Source organism: Orcinus orca, chromosome 7 (assembly GCF_937001465.1).
Source record: "Orcinus orca chromosome 7, mOrcOrc1.1, whole genome shotgun sequence".
NCBI lineage: Eukaryota > Metazoa > Chordata > Mammalia > Artiodactyla > Delphinidae > Orcinus > Orcinus orca.
In genome coordinates, this window is record NC_064565.1 from 90845821 (window position 1) to 90860453 (window position 14633).

The window sequence follows — 14633 nt, forward strand, 5'->3', positions numbered from 1 at the left end:
CTAGAGTTTAAAAGGAGCTAGAAGTAAACCCACCTTCTCTGCCCACTGGTGTACTTACCACTCCTTTACATTTACCAACTCACAGAGTTCAACGACAGAGACGAGGCTATCATCAAGCTACTGAAACTTTCTATGAATATACTGCTGATTTTTACTGGCACAAAAATATTTATTTGCCCCATGAAAGTAATTATTATATTGTATCTGTACTCAAATACGTATTAGTATTAATATATGCTGAGTCAAGCACTCATTCACAGTGAAAAATTCACATCGAGAATATTAAAAAATCTTTAAAGGAAAATATTATATAAAGGTCACATGCCAGGCACCACTCTAAAGGCTTTATGTGCAATTCCTCATTTAATCATCACAGCAACCCTATGAAAAAGGTGTTATTATCACCCCCTTTCACAGATGAATAAACTGAGACTTAATGAGAGTAATTTACCCAAGTTACATAGGTAGAATTCAAAGCCAATTTGTCTCCACAGCCCAAGCTTTTAAGCAATACAAAACTATACAACACTGTTAAATGGAAGATCCTGAAATTATGCAGTATGCACATACAATCACAAAATAGGGAAAAACACACACACACAACAAAATGTTAACAATGGTTATCTCCTGAATGGGATGAATATGAGCAAATATTACCTTTAGTCAGAAAAAAACCAAACAAACGAGAAACAGTATAGACGGTGCTAATAGAAAAGTAGAGTGGGTTAGGGGAATTAGGAGCCAAGCACATGGGCTATCTCATCTAATCTTTACAACAAAAAGAAGTTATTTCTGTTCTATAGATAAAGGCTGAGAACCTGCCCAGTGGAAGAACTGGGATCAGAACCCAAGGCCCAGCCCAAATACGGCTGACGGCAGGATACTATGCTACAAATAAAATGCAACCAAAAAGCTGTCTTAAAACCAAGTCACATTCTGGGAAAGAATCAGAACCAAGTAGCCTGGCATCTTAAGTGCAAGGAGGGGAAAAAAGGGAGACCTAAGGTTTTCATTTTAAGCTGATCAAAAGTAACTCTGCAAGTGTCCCCCAAAAAGCCAGGACCAGCCACTACAGTCAGGGTTCTGGAATAAACTCATACCTAAAGGAAGTGGGGAGGAGACTCCGCTGCTGTTTGTTTTGCAAAGCACAGAGTCGCATTAGCATAAGTTAAATGGACTTGGATGGGACACCATTGTATAGGCAGTGGAGTAGCTCCACTGGGGACAATTTGCTGCCTCCACCCCAGTCTCACCAATTCATCCATTGTTTACAAGTTACCAGGTGTGTGTGGGGAGACACGGAGTGCTACCTGTCTCGGACTATTGCTGTTAACTGTATTCACATACAAATACCTCTCATTATCAATAACTACTGTTCCAAAGCTGGATAGTGAGAGCTACTAACCCTGGGGAAACATTTCAGGTAAGAATGAATGGATCAGCATTTTTTTTTGAAATGACATGTTTAATTTTGGGTGCTCTGACTTGGAAATTTTTAAATCCATCTAAACTATAATTTCATTTCTCTAAAAATAGTACTAACATTACTCACTGAGAAAAATGGTTGGGGTAGGGTATACAAATTTCCTTACACAATCTTTTGGAGGAAAGAAAACGATTACTTCAGACTTATAAATGAAAATTAAACATCTGTTTTTGAAACTAAATATTTAACAGTGAAAAACTATATTACCTTAGCAACTTAAAATTCATTCAATTTTGCCTTGAAAGTCTTTTCTTAGTTTCACATACAATGTATTTGAAAACCACCATTCCTTCAAAAATAAAGTAGCCCATGGGGTGATTAGATCAGGAAAGATGTGTAGGCCGGGGAGTTCAAAACTTTTGGGATTTGTTCATATACAGATTTTGGAAGTCTGGGAATATGATGCCAACAATATACCTTAAAAATATCAAATTATGAGGCAAAGAGATTTTTTTAAACCTTAAAATGTCCTAAGAGACTCATAGACTGATTTCTTCCATCCAATATGCTCCAAAAATAAGGACAAGCTATAACAGAAGTAATAATTTTGGGTACACAGTATATGAAAACATCAAAATCAATAAGCAATTTCAATTAATCAATAAAGTTAAACAACCATTAAATGTAATTTGCATTTTTGTAAGAAATCCATACAATCTCAAATATCAAGCCTTTCTTAAGTAAAATACTAAATGGCTGGATGGCTGTCATTGTGGAGAAACAGAAGGAGTTTTATTTTAGGCAGACAAAAGGAAAAGAAGCCACACTTACTAAGAATCACAGAAGGAATCTCACTTCCACGCCTAACAGAAGTCAGCACTGACCAAGTCCTGGGTTACCCCTTGCCCTCTGCAAGTACCACCTTGTCCCTGGGTAACAGTGTTCTGGGTGGGTGGGGGAGGAGGGATGAGCGGTCAGAATGTGGAACACCTATGCCAGCCAACTCCAGCCTGCTACCAGGCAGGACACACATACCTACACACAACCTCCTGTCCTAGGTCTGCTAAAAAAAAAGCTGGGAAGAAAAGGGCGAATGAAAGAGGAAAAATCACCTCTCCAAACATGCCCACGCTGGGGGCTGGGAGTGGGGGGCAGGGCACATTAACATTTCGACTTCCACACTAAAGAACACCAGGAGGTTAAGTGTAGCCACAGGAAACATCCCATCCCCGAAAACCAGGAAATCTAGATTTGGAAATTTAAGTTTTCGATTTTTCTTTTTTTTTTTTTTTAACTTTCAAAACTCACGGCACCAAAAGATAGCTAAAATTGGATCCGTTTAAACATAGAGAGAGAGAAAAAAAAAAAAACCCATACTCAAACTACACCGTGTCACCTATGTTCTGTCCCCCGAGGACTCTTCCACAGACCCTTCTGAGTTGTGGCAATAACAAGTTTCCTTAAAATGCCCATTTTTCTATTTCTAGGGTCGAACCTAAGAGTATCACAGAAATCCAAATAGCTGTTATCAGAATAAATAAACGACTGATCCTTAAACTGCAGACTTTGTTTCAGAAGCTGCCCTGCCCACCTCCACTCCCTCCTCATTCTTAATGCTTCCCAGCAGGGTCCGTCCTGAGAACCTGGGTCTCCCTCTTGGGTCCCGTCCCCGCGCTTGTTTTCCCGGACATTGACCAAATAGGACAGGAAACTCCTCCATCTGGGGGCTGCTCGAGACATCCAGCCCCCTCTCACTGACAGGCTCCTCACCGCTCCCTACCTCTTTCCCTCAGCAAGGCTGTCCAGAAAAGGGGGCTCGAGACCCAAAGGAGCCAGGGATGGGAGGAGGGTGGGTGCTCAATCTGAACATAACACCCCCGGTTTCCGGGGTGAGGGCTAAAAAAGCGATTAGGAAAGCCTGCCCCGTAGAAATACCACCTGAATTTACCTCCTCCCTTCCCACTGCAACAAGCCCAGTCACTAACTAATAAGCTAAGACAAATCCCTGGAAAACTTTTGCAAACGGGCCGAGCGGGCCCTCTCCCCAGCCGGGGGGCTCCCGGGGAAGGGGCTGGAGTCTGCAGCCCTGGAAGGGCTCGCCGGGGAGCGGGCGAGGGGTGCAGGGGCGGAGTACCTTCCACGGACAGGAACTGGCAAAGAGTTTCAAAATAGCCGAGTGCTCTCCCCCACGCCCTCGGGGGTCGCGAGCGCTAGGAGCGGGGCTCCCCGAAAGGAGACCAGCCCCCAATTCGGGCCTAAAAGGAAACTTTCCGGGCCGCGGCTGCACCTGACTCTTCACCACCCCTTCACCCCACCCCACGCCCGCCAGGCCGCCCGCCCCGCCCCGGCCTGACTGCCCGGAGCGCAGAGGAGGGGGAGAAATAAATTCAACTATTACCGGAATCGGGGGTGGGGGGCGTCGGCGAGAGAGCGGGGGAGGGGGTCGGCTGGGCGCCCATTCCCCGCTCCTAGGCCCTGACGCCCCGGTCCCGGCCGCCCGGGCCTGCCGCCCCGCGGGGGAGCCTTCCGGGGCCCCGCGCAAGATTCGGCCCAGCAGCGCCGCCGTCCCGCCCGGAGGCCCCGGGAGACCCGAAGGGGCGCGGGGAGGCCCGGGGTGCGGGGGCAGGGCGCGGCCGCTGCGGCGCCCGCCGGCCCGAGGCCTAACCGGCGCCCCCACCCCCACCCCGGCCCGCGCAGGCCGCGCCGCTCGCCCCGCTCCGGCCCCGGCTGCACCCCCGCCCGGCGGCCTGCCGTCGTCAACCGTGGGCGCCCCCCAGGCCCCCGAGTCCCCAGCCCCCGCCACCCCGGCGCCGGCCCCTCTCACCCTTTCATTCTCTGCCCGGGGCCTGGCGCGGGCCGGCGAATCCCCGGCCTCACGTAAGCGCGCTCGCCGCCCGCCCTGCCTGCGCGGCCCAGCCCGTCGCCCTACGGGAGCCCGGGGATGTGGGCCGGGCCTGGGGCCGCCTCTGCTTACCTTTCAGCTGCTTTTTTTTTTTTCTCCTTCCCCCCTTTTCCCTCGGCTGGTCTGACAGATCAGAGTGAGAGGCGCTGGCAATGGACTAGGAAGCTCGGCCGCCGCTGCTACTGCTCCCCCCTGGGCTCCGGCAAGAGCCTTTCCCTGTCAAGCAAGAGGGGTGAGGATCATATTTTTATTTTGGAAACTAAAAAGTGCTCCCAGGGTCGGTGATTATTAAGGGGAAATCCCTGAATATACTCTCCAGCCAAGAAGGCAGGGCTGCCGGAGCTGCACAAGAAGAGGCAGCAGCCTCCTACAGCACCACTACAGGCACTGCGAGGACATAACACCAGAGAGCAGCTCCTCTGCCCTCCGAAACGACAACTTTCCTACCATCTTGGAGGCAGAGGAAAGGGGGGCCGGGGGGAAAAGTGCACCCGCTCCCGGTAAAGTACAAATTTCGAATTCTCATCTCTGGAAAAAAGTCCACACCGGCCGTCTACACCGGCGCCTGGGGGAAAAAGCGGGGAAGAAACTGGGGGTGCTTGAGAAACGTTTGCATTTGCACCAGGGGGAAAAATGTTTCTGCATCTTCTGATGGCAAGAAATCTTTACAAGACACAGGTTTTCCGGTGATTATTGTTTTCTATTTTCTGTTTAATTTTTTCCATGTTCGTGAGAGTGGTGTTTGAATTTTTTTCAGGCTAATAATGATTTTTTTTTTCCGTTACAGATCTAAGTTCTGGGTCTGGTGGTCAGTTTATAAATTTGGACTTCAAGAGACTTCCTAGCCACTTTATTTGTCTACTTATTTATACGTTTTTGTATTGATATACAGAGAGATTTATATGTTTCCTCATGTATAAAAATTTGTGTTATATATTCCCCTCCAAACTGAGATTGCTGGAAGACAGTTGTAGAGGGATGTCTTTTGTCTCCTTTTCTCAAAGCAATGTAAATAAAACCTATTGACTGTCCAGAAGGGCAAGATACAGCTGTTTATTTTTCACAGTGCAAATTAAGGCAGAGATCACTGGGGGCATAAATACAACTTAAGTATAACTGACCACCTTTATAGAAATAATCCTAATGCTGTTATGATCTGCCCATGAAGAAATGTTACTGTAAAACTGAAAACAGATTTTAAAGACAGCTTTAGATTTTCTCTAAGTACAATTGCTTATTTAGAATTATGTACAGGCATTTAATTTTTATTTTAATTTAGATCCTTTAAGGTTTAGATCTTTGGTGCATTACACATGTTGCTGTCCACTTTCTGTGTCACAGAATTGAGAAATGTGTCTATTGTTGTTAGAGTTGAAATGCTCAGAATTTCTAATGTGCTGCCAAACTGTGTGAAGTGCTTTTAATATATTGCAATGGATGTCATGAATCTACTTTTTTCCAATAAGCAAAGCTTAGAGATAGATGGGAACAAAGTCACACAGTACAGAGCTAACACAGGTGAGGGAGAGAAGGGTGCTGCCCACTTGCAACAATTCCCATAGAACTCTTACTGGAGAAGAACAAATTGCAGAGAGATTTTGCTGTTTTTATGAAGAAAGAGAAGAATACTAGAAAATGAACAAAAAGTCTTTTTGTATGTTCTGCAGGGAATGGTGAATCTTGTACAAAGAGTTATTTTTCTGACGCAGGTTGGCTGACATAGTGGGAATGAATTTGTAATAGTAGTGCCTTGCATCAGTAGAATATTTATTTTTAATTGGGGTATAGTTACTTTACAATGTTGTGTTTCTGCTGTACAGTGAAGTGAATCAGCTATGTGTATACCTATATCCCCTCTTTTTTGGCTTTCCTTCCCATTTAGGTCACCGTAGAGCATTGAGTAGAGTTCCCTGTGTAGAGTTCTCATTAGTTATCTGTTTTATACATGTTAGTGTATAAATGTCAATCCCAATCTCCCAGTTCATCCCACCCCACCCCCCTTACCCCTTTGGTGTCCATACGTTTGTTCTCTATGTCTGTGTCTCTATTTCTGCCTTGCAAACAGGTTCGTCTGTACCATTTTTCTAGATTCCACATGTATGCGTTAATATACGATATTTGTTTTCCTCTTTCGACTTACTTCACTCTGTATGAAGTCTCTAGGTCCATCCAGGACTCTACAAATGACCCAATTTCGTTCCCTTTTATGGCTGAGTAATATTCCATTGTATGTATGTACCACATCTTCTTTATCCATTCATCTGTTGATGGACTCAGTAGAATATTTAATTTCTTTCATTTAAAATTTATTACAAAGCATTTAGAAATAACTGATGACTCAGTTTAAAATGTTTTTTGAGCTTCCAAATTTTGAAATTCCCATAATGTTAAAATGAGTTCAGATAATGCATATAACATATTTATTATTTTCATGCTGACCCCCATCTTTATCATCTATATTTGAATACAGTACCTGAATAGTCTTGGTTTTCTTTTGCAGTTTTTTTCCCTTACTCTTTGCTAGAAAAATCTAAAGTAATTAAAGTAAAATTAACTGATTCTTATCGTCTCAGAAACCTCAGTTATGAAGTTGTGTTCTATTTAGTTGTTTTTTTAACGTTTGGAAATCAAACACTTCGGTCACAACAAGGAAATCCGTTCCCTTAATGAAGAAATCTAGTGGACTTGAAAAACGTGTTTTTGAGCAACTTGTTTCTTATATGTGACATGACATGACTTTGTAGATATGCTTTGAATTTTTCAAGAAATTAAGATGTGTTTGCCTTAAGCTGACTGCACCCTTTTATGCAATCCCTCTTGTGACCAACAAGCTTGTTTGTGTGATGTCCATCAGGGGATAGGGATATGGTGCATAATCTTAGCATTTCAATGTCTTTCTCTTTATAAAGCTTGACTTGTACAGGGCTGTGATCCATGATGTTTATCCACCAGCTGAGCTAAATGGCCCAGACTTGGGGAATTACAGCCCCAACGACAAGAAATCCTGCTAGGTTTGTAACATTGGTGAATTTGATTGGTCAGTGTTTATTTCACTTGATAATTGAACTCATTTCCGGTGTTATCTCTAATTCCTAGAAACTACAGGTGCTGACAAAACTACTGACATAATTAACCTAAAATAAACGTATTTTGCCCAATAAAATTCGCAGTACTGTACTCAAATTTGGCTAACATTGAGCCCCTAATACATCTTGGTAACCTTGCTGGACACTTTTATGTATGTGCTCTGGTTTAATTCCCCCAAGGGCTCCAAAAAGCATTATTTTTCTTTCCCTTCTCCCCTCCTTCTCCTCCTTTCCACTTCTTTCTTCTTTTAAATACAGTTGGGATAATCGTCTTCAATTTCAAGGAATGTAGACGTTCTTGGCCCTAAGGCTTTCAATAAGATTCCAAATCCTTTAGCTCTATATTCTGAGGTGCCTTCCACAGCTCTGTACGCTATATCTGGAAATGCTAAATTTCTGCCATTTACTCTTTGCCAAAAACAAACTGAGTAGCCGGCAGCTGGAGCCCCTTCATTCACTAGTGGCAACCAGCGGCTTATTTCACCTTCATGAAGTCTAGTACCTAAGTCTCCATTGTTTTCAGACAAATATATATTTGTCAATTGAAATGCACTGTGTTTAAGAGAGATTTCCTTCCTGATCCTGAAAGGGAACAGTACATGTAATGCACTAGCATAATTAGAAATGTTACCTATGTTGTAAAGTTATGGTATTTTCTAAAAGATCTAGTCAGTGGATGAAGTGACCTGGAGCCATGAATGCCAAAGTTTTACCTATGTGATACTTAGAGCAGTAGTGTCTTTTATTTATTCTGTTATTATGCCTTAATTTCACCAGTAGCTTGTTTTGGCCTTTAGTTGAAATAGGAGACACTTGCCTTAATATTTTTACTATTATAAACTTTAATTGATCTGCCTTTTGGTATTAATGATTTTAATTTTGTAAAAATTGACCACCTTATTGTGAACACTATGGTGAAGAAAATACCACCTAGGGAATTCCCTGGTGGTCCAATGGTTAGGACTCCACACTCTCACTGGCAAGGGCCCAGGTTCAATCCCTGCTCTGGGAACTAAGATCCCACAAGCCACAGGGTGTGGCCAAAAGAAAAGAAAATACAACCTATATTCTTAAAAGAGCTCATTCACAGATTGTGTGGATTTAAAGTGAAAGATTTATGCATGTTTAATATATTAGATGTTTTTAAGCAATAAAGCCATGCCTTTATTGGCGAATGTTTTGCTGACAGAATCACCAAGTGTTTAAAAAGACACTGACAGCAGACATGATTATACAAATTTAGTGGGGGGGTTTGGGAGAGTAGGGGTGTGATTATAAACCTTCCCTAATCACAGAAATGTTTTTTTCTAACATTTCTAAAGGCAAACTCTGAAGTGATACCAAGAGGTCCCTAGTAGTTTGAAAACTTCCAAGGAGGTGAAAAGAAGTGTGTGTACAGAGCCTAAAAGTTTTCAAAAATCATACTATTATGATGGCCATAAATGTAATTTTTTTTCACTTCAAGCATTTCTGTTTTGGAAACATTTGTTGGTAATGTTTCTATCTAAAACAAAGATTTTAGTTTTATTGTGGTTACTGTGCCCTGAAGAAAATGTTTCTGAGACAAGCATTGTATTTGGGAGACATCCACATCATAGCTTTAGGTTATTCGAATATGAAATTTCTATAATATAGATGGAACTGTAGTCAAAACACACATGATCAGGTAATCTCCAAGTTCTGACACCTACCCAGGGGCACTGAGACCTGGGGACTACTACCTAATGCCAAGCCAGAAACCAAGAAAGTCTTTTTTTTTTTTTTTTAAATCCCCATAAGGGGCAAAAGATACCCTCCAAAAACCAGATGGTCACTGGCAGCAGCAGGTGCAAGACACATCCCTGGTGCCATTTCCCTGCCTTCTCGTCACGCTGCAGGCAGAGGATGCGCCATCGCCGTGGCCATAGCATTCTTGGGCCGTTGTATTGACTCCTTACCTTACACTGGGGAAAACACCTCTCCAACTGAAGTCGTTTTTAAAGTAATGGTTAGTAAAAACACCCCAAAGCAGTATTAAAGATCGGATTTGGGCAGAATTATAAGTGTTAGCCAACTTTTTCTATAATTCATAATGAGAAAACTGTGTCCCAGAGGTGGTGGTTAGCTAAAACATTGTAGTAAGAAGAGAAATCCAGAGTCCTCGGAATGATAGGCAGAGATCAACACAAAGGTGACTGTTCATTTCTGCTACGTTCCTGGTTAAGCAAGCTTTGTAGACCCGCTGGGACCTTAATCACTATTTCCATGGGAAAATAAACCCCAGTTTCCAAATAACTAGTTCACAGTGATATTCTGGAACACAGCCCTTTCATAAGTTTGGACTTCCTGTTCTATAATAACTTTGCCATATATTTGTTACAGGCTGCCAGAATTCAATCGTAAGGGAAAAGGGGGAAATCCTCTCATTCAGTTAAGGTAAGGAATAACTATTTAACACAATTTAAACAGCTTGATTTAAATTCATGTAAGGAAGATTATCAAAGATACAATATGGTGAGGCCAGTTGTAGTACACCAGGAAGAGGAAAAGACCTCAGTCAAAAATAAAAATTGTACTGTTTACCTTAACCGTATACACTGGTGTTTCTGTTTCATACATACCTGGGTGCTGTATGGTCTTACAGTAGGTATTTGCATTTTGTTTTATTCTTAAGGAAAACCAGGAGAAAGAAATGAGGGCACAGAAGTAGATAAGATTCTACTAAAAATTACCCAACCTAGCCTCCTCCTGTTAGGCTGAGGCTGTTTTTGCCCCACAGAGCAAGCCACAGCCATTCTTGTGATGCCTCTTTTCTTCTCAGCTCTACCAGGTAAATCCTGCTCTGCTCTGAGGACTTCTTCAAAATCTTGTTCCTGAAGCCTTCTGGTGCCAACCTGAGTGTACAGTGACCTTATTCTTACTTTAATGCCTTGAGTTGTTCTCTAGGATTTTTTTTTTCCCCACATGCGTTCCTTTGGTGCAGGAGGAGCTGTAATGGTTTAAGAGCTTAATCTCCAGTCCAGGCCATCTCGTTTAGAAACTTGGCTCCACCATTTTCCTTGGTAGTGTGACCCTGGGCAAGCTACTTAACCTCTAAGGAATAAGAACAGTACCTACCTCATTGCATTGTTTGAGGATTACAGGTCATAGTGCATGTAAGGCACAAGGCGGGTCTTAGTGCCGTGTAAAGCTCAGCTGCTCTCTCTGGTTGCTTGCCAGTAAACACCTTACAGGCAGCACATCCCAAGGTCAGGGAGTACTGCTTTGTTTGTGTTGTGTTTTGTTTTTAAACACCACCAAGACAGTGGACTTAGCAGCACTAGTCACAAGTTGAATTAATTCAATACAGAAAAAGATAGAAGACTATGATTATGCCATACCAAATACCTCCAAAAACAATCCATTTTTTTCCCAGATATTTTTGAATACCCAAATAGTTGACAGTCAGTAGCAAAGATTTTTAAGTTTAGCTGAGATCTGGGTGTCCTTCAGACTCAATCAAGGTCTTAAAGAATATAAAATGAGGACTTCCCTAGTGGCGCAGTAGTTAAGAATCTGCCTGCCAATGCAGGGGACACGGGTTCGAGCCCTGGTCCAGGAAGATACCACATGCCAAGGAGCAACTAAGCCCGTGCGCCACAGCTACTGAGCTTGTGCTCTAGAGCCTGCAGCGCACAACTACTGAACCGTGTGCCACAACTACAGAAGCCCACAAGCCTAGAGCCAGTGCTCCGCAACGAGAAGCCACTGCAATGAAAAGCCTGCGCACTGCAACAAAGAGTAGCCCCTGCTCAGAGCAACTAGAGAAAAGCGTGTGTGCAACAACGAAGACCCAACGCAGCCAAAAATAAAATGTAAATAAATAAATAAATTTTATATATATATATATATATATATATATATAAAATGAGATACAGGAAGAGTACATATAGAACATATAGCAAGAGAAATATTGTTACCAGTTAATGCCTTTTCATTAGCCGTTCTAAAGAGAGAGATGCATTTAAATTTCAATATGAGATATTGGAGAAGACTTTTCTAACAATAAGGCATAAAAAGGTTTATGAAATATCTTCAAAGCAAGTCATCCTGGGACTTCCCTGATGGTGCAGTGGTTAAGAATCCGCCTGCCAGTGCAGGGGACACGAGTTCGAGCCCTGGTCTGGGAAGATCCCACATGCCACAGATCAACTAAGCCTGTGTGCCACAACTCCTGAGCCTGCACTCTAGAGCCCGTGAGCCACAACTACTGAGCCCATGTGCCACAACTACTGAAGCCCACACGCCTAGAGCTGTGCGCCGCAACAAAGAAAAGCCACCGCAAGGAGAAGCCCACACCGCAACAAAGAGTAGCCCCTGCTCACCACAACTAGAGAAAGCCCATGTGCATCAAGACCCAATGCAGCCATAAATAAATAGATAAATAAAAATTTTTAAAGAGTCATCCCACAAAGGGAGTAGTAGGTGTCTGACACATTTAATGTTTCCAATGAACTGTTTGATAGGGCAGGTACTAGTTTATTGTTTTAAAATGCAGTGTTAAGTAGTAGACAAAGTGTGGGGTTTAGATCAGAAAACCATGTGTGAATTCCAGAGCTAATATTTATTTACTAACTGTACAAACTAAGGCAGTTTCCCTAGACCCTCAAACCTCAGTGCCCTCATTCTCAACACAATTGCTTGAATAAGATGATTTATAGAACCATATGTAGTATACTATATGACATATATGACATATAACAGCCACTCCACAACTGTCCATTTCCATTTTTTGTTGCTGAATTCATAGAAAGTGCCTAGAATTAAGGCAGGACTTTAATTAGAAAACTGTAAAAAGGGGTCATGCTCTAGAAGCAATTTCTCAAGTACTGAAGAACAAATATCAAATTAATTAGAACCCTATTTACATATTTACTACTTTTTTGCATGATTTGTGTGAGATTTCTCTGTTTGGTTAGTTACTAGTGCTCTTGAGAAAATGATTAATTATTTTTAAAAAATATGATCAAACTGTATATTTTCACAGTAAGAACAGGCTCAGCCAACACAAAACCACAAGCATTTATTCACTCAGCCTTGTGCCAGACAGCTATGCATTTCCCTGGCACTTGGCTCTAACAGAAAATGATTATGGGGTCTTCTTATTCAGGGTCCTGGGTGATACAGTGGTGAGAGACCTCATCTCACCTCTGGCATAGAGTCTTTACAAGAGGGGACTTAAATCAGTTTCGCAGCTTATGACCTACTAAAAAGAGTAGAGTGATATAGAATAGAAAATACCCAAAGTCATTGCAGTCGAAGTATTATTTCACAAAAAATTTCAGTTATAGATACATATATGTATATTTTTATGGTGGGTTAAGGACAAAAAGTTGAAGAGATACTGCTATATCTTATGAGGCTGACGTTCGTAGCATCCTGCAGTGGTGAAGTAGTGAGCAAGACAGGTGGTCCCTGTCCTCATTGGCTTTACAGTCTAGCTACAGGATAAGGGTCTGAATTGCCCTGGTTGAACACTATAAGGAAGGTGAGGCCTGAGAGGAACTTGGAGACCACTGCACTTAAAAATATTTTAAGTTTTTTTTTTTTTTCCGACTCCCGGCCAAGCTGGACGCATCTGTGGTAAATGTGCTGGCTGATGAGAACATTTGAGCCTGGATAGGTTATCTCATCAAAATACAGCTTGTCCATGCAGTTTAGCTGGCTGTACCTCAAAGACACGAAGGAGTGGTTGTATGGTCAGAGAGAACCTGGAAACACTAGGTCTTCTTTGCTGGTAAAAATAAACTGAACAGGCTTGTAATTCAAGTCAATGAAGGAAGTAGATCAGCTGAACATTAAATTGTTTACCTACAAGTCAAAGATAACTTGCATCTCCAGTGGTTGAGAGCAGTGGTTGAGAGTCTGCCTGCCGATGCAGGGGACACGGGTTCGTGCCCCGGTCCGGTAAGATCCCACATGCCGCGGAGCGGCTAGGCCCGTGAGCCATGGCCGTTGAGCCTGAGCATCCGGAGCCTGTGCTCCGTAACGGGAGAGGCCACAACAGTGAGAGGCCCACATACCGCAAAAAAAAAAAAAAAAGAAAAGAATTTGTTGCAAAGGTTAACTCCCGAGTTGGTTAACCTTCTCAGTTAGCAGGGTATTTATTGAGTGCTCAATGGGCATGGTACTCGGTTAGGCTCTGCAGGGAAGTAAAAGAAAATATGTGCACAGTTGCACATATGTGCACAGTTGTGCACAGGGAGTTTATGATCTACTTGCAAGGTAAATGACATCTGGGAAGCCCTTGGAGAACAATCAAGGGCTCAGTAGGGAAGAAAAGGGGCAGAGTAAGAGAAGCCTGCCTTGGGTTATTGTGGGAGATCCGGCCCTGACTCAGTAGCTGAGGGACCCCTGGCTGCTCTCAGAACCGTGAGCCTCTCCCACTCTTAAAACCAATGAGAGTACGTGTATAGATTCAAGAAGATCTGTGGACGTCTCTAGCACAGTCCTGGCACATAGGAGATACTAGATCAGTGTTTGTTGAATTTAAATGGAGAGAATTTTTATTTACCTGGACAGAGAAAATGGCATTTGGTAAAGCAGGAGTGAGCATGTCTCAACAGAAGGTGTGTGTGGAAAAATGGAGGAAAAGACAGCAGTAGGGTAGGGCCCAGTTAAGAGGACTTTGAGAGCCAAGCTGAAAAGTTCAAACAGATGTAACAGGCAAGATCTTCTGGACTTCCCTGGTGGTCCAATAGTTAAGACTCCATGCTCCCAATGCAGGGGGCCTGGGTTTGATCCCTGGTCAGGGAACTAGATCCCACATGCTGCAACTAATTTCCTGAGTGCCACAACTAAAGATCCCGCATGCTGCAACTGAAAAAGATCGCGCATGCTGCAACTAAGACCCAGCACAGCCAAACAAATAAATAAATAAAAGTTTTTTAAAAAAAGATCTGCTATTTAATTATTCAAGGAGTACCTGTGAATCATTTATACTGTGCTAGGCACAGTGGTTAGGATATTAGGGAAACAGCAGTCCCTGCCCTCAAGTGTCTTACGTCTGGCAAGAAAGGAAAGAATTATTGTTTGGGGGATGTTTTATTTTTATACAGATCCTACTTTTCAAAATATAAACTGTGGGGCTTCCCTGGTGGCGCAGTGGTTGAGAGTCCGCCTGCTGATGCAGGGGACACGGGTTCGTGCCCTGGTCTGGGAGGATCCCACATGCCGCGGAAAGGCTAGGCCCATGAACCAT

The 14633-nt window shown here is 43.0% G+C and overlaps 1 protein-coding gene across 3 annotated transcripts in view; it reads right to left on the minus strand.

The window, feature by feature from the left end:
- INO80D (INO80 complex subunit D) overlaps positions 1 to 4539 on the minus strand; it is a 71722-nt gene extending 67183 nt beyond the window's left edge. The window contains exon 1 of one of the 3 annotated variants that reach the window (XM_033429311.2): positions 4401 to 4539. The gene's annotated coding sequence lies outside the window, so the exon portion shown is untranslated. The remainder of the gene's footprint in view (positions 1 to 4400) is intronic. The other 2 variants (XM_033429329.2, XM_033429341.2) reach the window with 2 other exon arrangements.
- Positions 4540 to 14633: the final 10094 nt, after the last annotated feature.